At 40.8% G+C, this 10,152-nt stretch overlaps 1 pseudogene; it reads right to left on the reverse strand.

Moving 5' to 3' along the window:
- Positions 1-1,704: 1,704 nt before the first annotated feature.
- On the reverse strand, positions 1,705-2,180 carry LOC108298498 (annotated as a pseudogene).
- Positions 2,181-10,152: the final 7,972 nt, after the last annotated feature.

Raw genomic sequence — 10,152 nt, forward strand, 5'->3', positions numbered from 1 at the left:
TAGCTGGGGTTACAGGCACCCGTCACCTCGCCCGGCTAACTTTTGTAGTTTTAGTAGAGACGGAGTTTCACCTCTTGGCTACACTGGTCTTGAACTCCTGACCTCATGATCCACCTGCCTCGGCCTCCCAAAGTGCTGGGATTACAGTCATGAGCCACCACACCTGGCCCAATATTCTCTTTTTATAAGGACACTAGTCACATTGAATTAGGGCACATTCATATGACCTCATTTTACCTTATTTAATTCCTTAAAGACCTCTCCAAATGCAGTCACTTTCTCAGTTACTGGGGGTTAGGACATCAACATGTCAATTTGGGGGATACAGTTTGGCCCATAACAGTCTGGATTATCCTTGAGATTGCATTTTCTAAAGAATAAAATAAAGTAAATCTCTTTGGCTTGACTATGTCTCTTGATACTCTGAAACTTTTTTTTCTTGCAATGAGAACCAAAAAAATGAGAGCCAAAAGGTTGGTGTCACCCAGCAGGTGAGCCATCTGTAATTCTGGCTGCCCCAAGGCCCAGTGCTGTGACCTACCTGAAAGTCTTGCTCCATTCTAGTGATTCTGGTTCCAGCTTTTCAATTGGAAAGGGGATTCTCTGCTAGAGACAAAACTTTTTCTGCTGTGCAGGCTTATTTTCTTTATATTTGCAGGTCAAAAAAGTTGATGTAATAAAAAGAACGTATTTGTCAAATTTTTTTGGTAATTATTTTTTTCCTTATCAATACTCCATATTGTGATGAATATGTTGGCTTCATTTTGGTGGAAGGGACATGACACTGAACCTTTTGAGCCAGGATTACTCTGGGCCTTTTTATGGAATCGAGTTTCTGCCATGATACGTAAAGGGAGAGCTCTTGGTATAGGGTTTAGCCTCTATAATGAACCATGCTTTTTGGGCAGCAGGTTTAGCTCTTCAAGCTTGAAGATTAGGCAGGAGTGCGATCCTCCTCCCCATTCAAAAGGTCAAGGTAGAGCAGCTTCTTGTTCAGGGTGCAGTGAGTGAGAACAGAAAGTGACAGAGAGCATTCTTTCACCTTTTTGTGCCATGTACACATCCAAGTCTCTGGTGTTTTAAATAATTGAAGCTGAGACCTAGATCCACTTATCTGTAAAGCAGAACTGTGGAGGAGGGAAGCACATCATCCTCCCACTGGAGAGATCCCTGAAGAGAGATTTATGAGCCCCCATTTTACCAAAAATGATACAAAATTTCATCAAAATAAAGTGACATTGTAGCTGTAGATGGAGCTTTATTTAGAGCTTCGACTCCACATCTACTTCCTAAAACATGGTCCTTCCCAAGGATATTATAGAATTGCAGGGCTTAGACTTAAGAGGTAAGGCATGATGGTGTTCTTCCTTTTTGGCAGGTAGATGTTTTGGATTGCATGTATTTTCCAAAAAGGGCTGCAAAAATATCTTCCATCACACTTGGTTTTCTTTAGTTTGACCCACCACTCCCTCATCAATAGGTAAGGTCTCTCCACCCTCTGAAACATAAGCAGATCTGATATATTAGCCAATAAAATGTAGCAGAAGCATGGTTGTGTCAGTTCTAGACACTGCTATTAACCATCCTTCCTGCATCTGATTCCTTCCACTTCAATCTGTAAACCATGTAAAATTTTTGGGGAAGTGGTAAAGAAACCTTTAATGAGGATTCAAGATTTGTAAAGAAGACTCAGAGGGTCAGTACTCAGCCCCAGCCTCCTAACATGTACATGGCTCCCTGAAGGTTCTCCAGTTGCTGCTGTTGCTGCTGTTTTCAAGCCTTATCTCATCTGTGCTCACGTAAGTGTCATCATCAATGCGTAGCTCATGGTGGCACTAGGGACAGGAATTTGTCTTGCTTAGCCAAGGCAGAATGCAGCTGGAATGGAAGAGGTGATGGCAAGGCATCTCAATGGCAGTCTCCTCCTCCTCAAATTCCAAAAGACACACAGGGCACTTGAGCTCAGGCTGAGAGCCTCTGATGACTATCCTGGGGAGGTTCTCAACAACAGTCTTGGCAGCTGATGGAGGCAGGTGGTAGTCCCAATCTACTACCAGCCCCAAGTCTTCAAAGTCCATCCTATTGAAAACTGACCTTGCAAGCTCCAGCAGCATGTCAGTTCGAGTCTCCTGCTTGGGGTCCAATGGCTCACACTCGTGTTTATTGAAATAGGATGCCATGGCTGTCCAGCCATCTCACACAGCTCTCAGATCCTGTGGGTTTTTTTCTAGTGACATGTTTTAATTGCATTCTCATTTTCTTTTGTGTATATTTTATGCATATTTTCCTTGGGATTACTGTGGCATTACATGTAACAATATAGTTATAACAATCTTGAATTCAAACCAACTTCAATCACTTAAGAAAACCCTGCTTCTTTACATCTGTTTCCACCCCTAATTTTAAGTTATTGATGTCACATATTACACCTCGGCGGCCTGGCAAGCTGGAAAGTCATAATGTTGCAGCCATCAGTCTAAAATTTGTAGACCAGGCTGCCAGACTGGTAACCTAAATTGTAGCTGCTACCGTCATCATGAGGCAGAATTTTTCCTCTCTTGGGAGCCTCATAGTTTGTCCAAAGGCCTTCAACTCATTCAAAAAGTCTCATCCACATTTTTGAGGGTAATTTCATTTTCATAAAATCAACTGAGGCTAAGTGTGGTGGCTTACACCTGCAATCCCAGAACTTTGGGAGGCTGAGGCAGGTGGATCACCTCAGGTCAAGAGTTTGAGACCAGTCTGACCAACATGGTGAAACCCCATTTCTACTAAAAATACAAAATAAGCTGAGTGTGGTGGTGGCTCATGCCTGTAATCCTAGGTACTTGGGAGGTTGAGGCAGGAGAATTGGTTGATCCTGGGAGGCAGAGGTTGCAGTGAACTGAGATCATGTCATTGCACTCCAGCCTGGGTGACAGAGTGAGACTGTCTCAGGAAAAAAAAATCAGTTAATATCAGATTTTAATCACAACTGCAGAATATTATCATAGCAACATATACAACATATTAGTGTTTGATTAAATAACCAGGTACCATGGTTTAGTCAAATTCACACATAAGACCAACCATCCCAATCCACGCTTGTGAACTTGGCACCCATAAATCTTTTCTTAAACCATACTTAGTCTCCAAATAAAAACAATTATAAAGTCATATTTTTGCCAATGATAATACAACTATCTTACATCCAACTAGAAACATACTCTTTCCCCAGAAAAAGATTCAAACTGAATGCATAATATACACTCTACTCTTTGATATACTGTAAACTAAATACCATGTTTAATAAAAGTTAAACCATCATAAATAAAAGGGAACTATTATTAGTACATCTTATGTTTTATTGTAAGATGATAAGGAAAAGATGGAAACAAAACTATTTGCTTAATATATGTATGGACACATATACACAGACATAAATATCTTTATAAAAAATAAGGAAGTAATAGAACATTTACTGTCTATTTCTGTAACTGGTCACATGGTTACAGCTGGTTATTTATTTATTTACTTATTTATTTGAAACAGGGTCTTGTTCTGTTGCCCAGGCTGGAGTGCAGTGTCATTACCTTGGCTCGCTGCAACCTCCACCTCCTGGGAACAAGTGATCCTCCTACCTCAATCTCCTGAGTAGCTGGGACTACAAACACACCACCAAGCCAGATTAATTTTTGTATTTATTTCAGTAGAGATGGAGTTTCAGCATATTGCCCAGATTGGTCTCACATTCCTAGACTTAAGCAATCCACCTGCCTCAGCCTCTAAAGTGTTGGGATTACAGGCATGTGCCACCATGCTGGCCACAACTAGTATTTTTAAAATAGCTTTTTTCACTAACCATACCATATTTCCATTACTTTCAGCAAGTCCCACAGCTGATCAGGTTTCTTTTCCTATTTGTGTGACTCAGACATTCATTCCTGAAAGGTATGGGTCATTAGAAGTCCTGCCTGACTTGGGCTGTTGAAGTTCTTATTGACTTTAATTACAGAACAGAGTATTACTAAGAGATGCTCTAAAAGCTCTCCTGTGTTCCAAACAGTCTTATTTGCCACCAGTGTGTAGTAGCAGACCAATTTCCCAGTGACAACCAGGACCAATCACCCCAGACAGTGAAGTAACCCCTTCCTTTGTCTGTTGATTCAGAAGCATGAGGAGCTGAAGGGGCTGGGTGACTGCCTTAGCTTCCAGCTCAGTGGAATCATTTCTGTGTTTCCTGAGAGGCATTCCTCCCTTTGGAAAACCTCTAGACCCTCAGGACATAAGGTTGTGGGGACAGGAAGCAAAGATTTTGCAAGTGGAATGCCATAGGTAATAGTGAATCTTGTGACTCTCATTTCTATTTGGTAATTTCTGGACACACAGATCTTGGCTATGGGATGAACAGCACCATATAATGGATGCTGATTCAGAGCATATGCAACTTCTGGAGAAAGTTGTATAAAAACCTGCAAGTTATTGTCACCTGGCTGACACAGTAACTGCATGCTCAAAAGGCCATACTGCCCTTCTGTAAAACCAACTGCTTCAGGATGATGAAGAACATAGTAAGACCTGTGAATTTCATGGGCCCATTGTGGCACTTAATTTTCAGTGAAGTGAATTGTTTAATCCCAAGCAACACTGTTTAGGATACCATATAGTAGATATGGCATTCTAAAGTCCATGAATATTGCTTTGGCAGAAGCACTACTTGCAGGGAAAATAAATTTGTATCCAGAGGAAACATCTGTTTCAGGAAGAACAAACCCCTGCTCCTTCTTCAGTGGTAATTGTTCAATGTAATCAACCTGCTCCAGTTGCTGGCTATCACCTCTGGGAATGGCATCATATTGGAGACTCAGTGTAGGTTCTGCTGATGGCAGATTTGGTACATACCCAGCAGTGGTTGTAGCCAGGTGGGCTTTGGTGAGTAGAAATCTATGTTACTGAGCCCATGCATGATCTCCACCCAAACCACCATGGCCATTTTGTTCATGAGTCCACTAACCAAAGAGGATAACAGTATACAAAGAGTGAGTCATCCTACCCACTTTATCAAAACCTCTCCTGCTGAGGTCACCTTTTGGAATTAGTCACATGAGAGACAGGTATCTGCACATTTTTTGCACATTTAGAAAGGCCTATCAGCATACCTTATCCCCAGAACCTCTTGCCAACAATTTTCCAATCATGTTCTTTAAAATTCTCTGACCATCCATCAAGCCATTGGCTATAGCCTATAAACCCATATACAGTCACATCTGTGTTCATTTCTCTTTGCAGACAAAATTAATAATCAGCTATACTACCCAAAGTTCTGTCTACTGGGAATATCTCCCTCCAAAACAGTTCTTCAGGGATGTCCCAGAAGGGATGTCTGCATACCATACAGAACTGTCTATACATAGATTTTAGTTTTCCCTTCCTGAGGCCATAGGTACAGGCTAAGGGGGAAAGGTAATGTAGCAGAACTGGGAGCCATGAGCATGTGGGACACTTCCTGGTGTCATGTAATTGTGCCTTCAGGGCTTTCTTCAACCTGATCTCCTGTAAACAAATTCCTTTAGCTGATTGAGTGCTGCTGTACACACTCAACATTATGGCTTATGGGTAAGACAGCACCCAATTAATGATGGGCAGCTCAGGTCAAACGGCCATTTTGTGGCCCATAGTGACTCATTCAGTCTCTACTAAGGCCCAGTTGCAAGCCAAAAGCTTTTCTCAAAAGGAGAGTTGTTATCTGCAGAGGGTGGCAGGGCTTTGCTCATGGCTCCCAGTCCTGCCACATTACCTTTTCTCTCCTAGCATGCATCTAAAATCATTCTGTGATTCACTTATAGGAGGCTGCCAAAGGCTCCAAGTAAGTCTCTCTGCCTCTGTCAATTCAGTCTCTGTTGAATCCATTGGATCATTTTATTCAAGTGGCAGAGCAACTTGCACAGCATTCTGGACCTGTTGCAGAGCCTTCTTATGTTCTGGGCCCCACTGAAAACTAGCAGCTTTTCAGGTCACTCAGTAAATGGGCTAGAGTAGCACACCCAAATGAGGAGTATGCTGCCTCCCAAATGACTGCAGTGGGTGTTGTACCTGCTTTTTGGCTGTAGTAGGAGCCAGATGCAACACGTCTGTCACCTTAGAAGGACTATCTTCATGTGCCCCCATCACTGGACCCCTAGAAATTTCACCAGGGCTGTGGAGGAGCTCCTGATTTTCATCAAATAAATTTCCCATGCTCTGACACACAAATTTCTTTTTAATAAGTCTAGAGTAGTTGCTTCTTCTTGTTTACTAGATCCTGTCAGCACAATGTCATCCAAGGAATGGGTCAGGGCAGTGTCCTATGGATGGGAAAGGTAATCAAGTTTCTTGCAGACTAAATTATAGGGCTGCAGAATTGCTATGTCCCTGCAGTTGGACAGTGTATGTGTACTACTGGTCTTGGTAGTTGAAAGTAAACTTTCTTGTGCTCTTTAGTAGTGGATCTGGAGAAAAAAAGCAGTTGCCATATCAGTAGCTGCATACCAAGTAACAGAAGATATCTTAATTTGTTCAAGTAATAAAACCACATCTGGCACAGCAGCTGCAATTAAGGTCACATCTAGTTAAATTTATAGTTATCAATCAACATCTTTAAAATTCATCTGTTTTCCACACTGATCAAATAAATGAGTTGAATGGGCATCTGAGGGGAATTGTTTTGGTTGCATATTTTAACCTTTTGATGATGGCATTAATCCCTGTACTCCCTCCAGAAATGCAGTATTGCATGTTGTTTACTATTTTTCTAAATAGAATCAGCTCTATTGGATTCCACCTATTCATTTTTGCCTTCTCTCATGGGGAAGAATGATAAGTGCAAGTAAATACAGCACTTTCAACTGAAACATTCAGGTACTTGCATTGGGATTAATCAAGAAAACAGCTCAACCCATGGAGCTTTAGATACTCCAGGTTTCTGGCTTCTTGGCAAAAGTAACTGCAACTCTGGCAAAGTGGGAAATTAGACCCCTATACTTACCCCCAGGAAAGAGGCTGAATCCACAGGGCCAAACAGTGATGATCTGCAGGCCCCACTTCCACATGGCTTCACAGGATGAGATTCTGTTGGCTGGGAATTCCAGCTACCTGCAGCAGTGTTGCACCTACCTAGGACAGAGCTCCTCAGGGAGGGGTGAGCCTCCAACTTTGCTGTTTGGGTGACTATGCCATTCCAGCCTTCGAGCTTCAGAGTGTCTGAGAAAATCAGGGGTCAAAGTAGACTCCCAGCACAGCATAGCTGCTCTACAAAAAACATGGCCAGACTATGTTTTAAAACAGGTCCACAATGCTGTTCCTCCTTCTGGGCAAGATCTCCCAACTAGGGTCCCCAGCACCTCCTACAAGTGTGTTTGGGCTGGCAATAGACCTGTATTTCCCTGAGACAGAGCTCCTAGAGGAAGGGGCAGACTGCCATCTTTGCTGTTACATAATCTTCACCAGTACCTTCAGGTACTGGGAAATCTAAGGAGCAGGACTGCAGTAAACTGCAGCAGCCCTACAGAAAAGTGGCCAGACTGTTTAAAAGACAAAACAAAAGAGGAGAAAAACAAAACCTATTCAAAAGTCAGCAACCTCAAAGATTGAAGGTAGATAAGCCCAAAGAGATGAAAAAGAATCAGCACAAGAATGCTGAAAACTAAAAAGCCAGCAAGGTTCAAAACCAAGCTAAGGCTGAGATGACTAAAACAACAGAAGTAGAATTCAGAATATGGATAGGAATGAAGTTCGCTGTACTAAAGGAGGACACTATAACCCAATTCCTGGAAGTTAAAATCGTGATAAAATATTGCAGGAGCTGAATGACAAAATATCCAGTTTAAAGAATAGTGTAACCAACCTGATAGAACTGAAAAACCTACTACAAGAATTTCATAGTGCACTCACAAGTATTAATAGCACAATAGAGCAAGTGGAGGAAAGAATCTCAGTGCTTGAAAATTGGCTTTCTGAAGTAAGATGGGAAGACAAGAATAGAGAAAAAATAATAAAAAGGAATGAAAAAAACCTCCCAGAAACATGGGATTATGTAAAAAACTGATTCTATGAATGATTAGTGTACCAGAAAGAGACAGGGAGAATAGAAGCAATTTGAAAAACTGTTTTTCAAATTGATGTCTCATGGACATCATCCATGAGAACTTCCCCAACCTAGTTAGACAGCCTGACATTCAAATTCAGAAATGCAGAGGACCTCAGTAAGTTACTCCATAAGATTATCCCCAAAACACATAGTCATCAAATTATCTAAGGTTGAAAATGAAAGAAAAAACATTAAGAGCAGCCAGAGACAAAGGCCAGTTCACCTCCAAAGGGAAGCCAATCAGACGAACAGTGTACTTCTCAGTGGAAACCCTATAAGCCAAAAGACATTTAGGGCCAATATTGGACATTCTTAAAGAAAAGAATTTCCAACCCAGAATTTCATATCCAGCCCAACTAAGCTTTAGAAGAAAAGGAGAAATAAGTTTCTCTTCATACAAACAAATGCCAAGGGAATTCATTATCACCAGACCTGCATTACAAGAACTCCTGGGGAAGTACTAAATTTGGAAAGGAAAGATAGTTACCAGCCACTATGAAAATACACTTAAGCAAGTACACAGACTAGTGACACAATAAAGCAATGACATAAGCAAGTCTGCAAATAACCAGCTAACATCATGATGACAGGAGCAAATCCATACATACCAATACTAACCTTAAATGTAAATGGGCTGAATGCCCCATTTAAAAGACCCAGAGTGGCAAGCTGGATAAATAACCAAGACCTATCAGTATGGTCTCATCAACACACTCATCTCACATGCAATGACATACATAGGCTTAAAATAAAGGGATGGAGGAAAATTTACGAAGCAAATGGAAAACAGAAAAAAGCCACGGTTGTGATCCTAGTTTCTGATGAAACAGACTTTAAGCCAACAAATATAAAAAGGCAAAGGAGGGCATTACATAATGGTAAAGATTAAGATCTTATCAACAATAAGATCTAAGTGTCCTGGATATATATGCACCCAATACAGGAACACCCAGATTCATATGGCAAGTTCTTAGAGACCTTCAAAGAGATTTAGAATCTCACACAATAATAGTGGGAAACTTTATTTATTTATTTGTTTATTTATTTATTTATTTATTTATTTATTTATTTATTTTTGAGGCTAAGTTTCACTCTTGTTGCCCAGGCTGGAGGGCAATGGCGTGATTTTAGCTCACCACACTTTATTAATAAACCCTGCCACCTCCAGGGTTTAAGTGATTCTCCTGCCTCAGCCTCCCGAGTAGATGGGATTACAGGCATGTACCATCATGCCCAGCTAATTTTGTATTTTTAGTAGAGATGGGGTTTCTTCGTGTTGGTCAGACTGGTCTCAAACTCCCAACCTCAGGTGATCCAACTGCATTGGCCTCCCAAAGTTCTGGGATTACAGGCGTGAGCCACCATGTCCAGCAATAATGGGAGATTTTAATTCCCTACTGACAACATTAGACATATCATCAAGATAGAAAATTGACAAAGATATTCAGGATCTGAACTCAGCTCTGGATCAAACAGACCTGACAGATATCCACAGAACTTTCCACCCCAAAACAACAGAATATGCATTTTTCTCATTGCCACATGGCACTTGCTCTAATATGGATTGCACAGTCAGAAGCAAAACACTCCTCAGCAAATGCAAAATAACTGAAATCATAACAGTCTCTCAGACCACAGTGCAATTAAATTCAAAATCAAGAATAAGAAATTCACTCAAACCATACAATTGTATATAAATTAAATAACCTGTTCTTGAATGACTTTTGGGTATATAATGAAATTAAGGCAGAAATTTGAAAAAGAAGTTCTTTGAAACTAATGAGAACAAAGATACAATGTACCAGATGGCTGGGGAAAAGCTAAGGCAGTGTTAAGACGAAAATGTATACCAATAAATGCCCACACCAAAAGTCAGAGATATCTCAAGTCAACAACCTAAAATCACAACTAAAAGAATATGACAATGAAAAGCAAACATATCCCAAGCCTAGCAGAAGATGAGAAATAACAACAACAAAAATTAACAAAGGTATTATCTCCTTAAGGAGACAGAGACACAAAAAAACATACAAAAGATCAGTGAATTC

The sequence above is a fragment of the Cebus imitator genome, unplaced genomic scaffold (genome assembly GCF_001604975.1).
Source record: "Cebus imitator isolate Cc_AM_T3 unplaced genomic scaffold, Cebus_imitator-1.0 Scaffold976, whole genome shotgun sequence".
Taxonomy (NCBI): Eukaryota; Metazoa; Chordata; class Mammalia; order Primates; family Cebidae; genus Cebus; species Cebus imitator.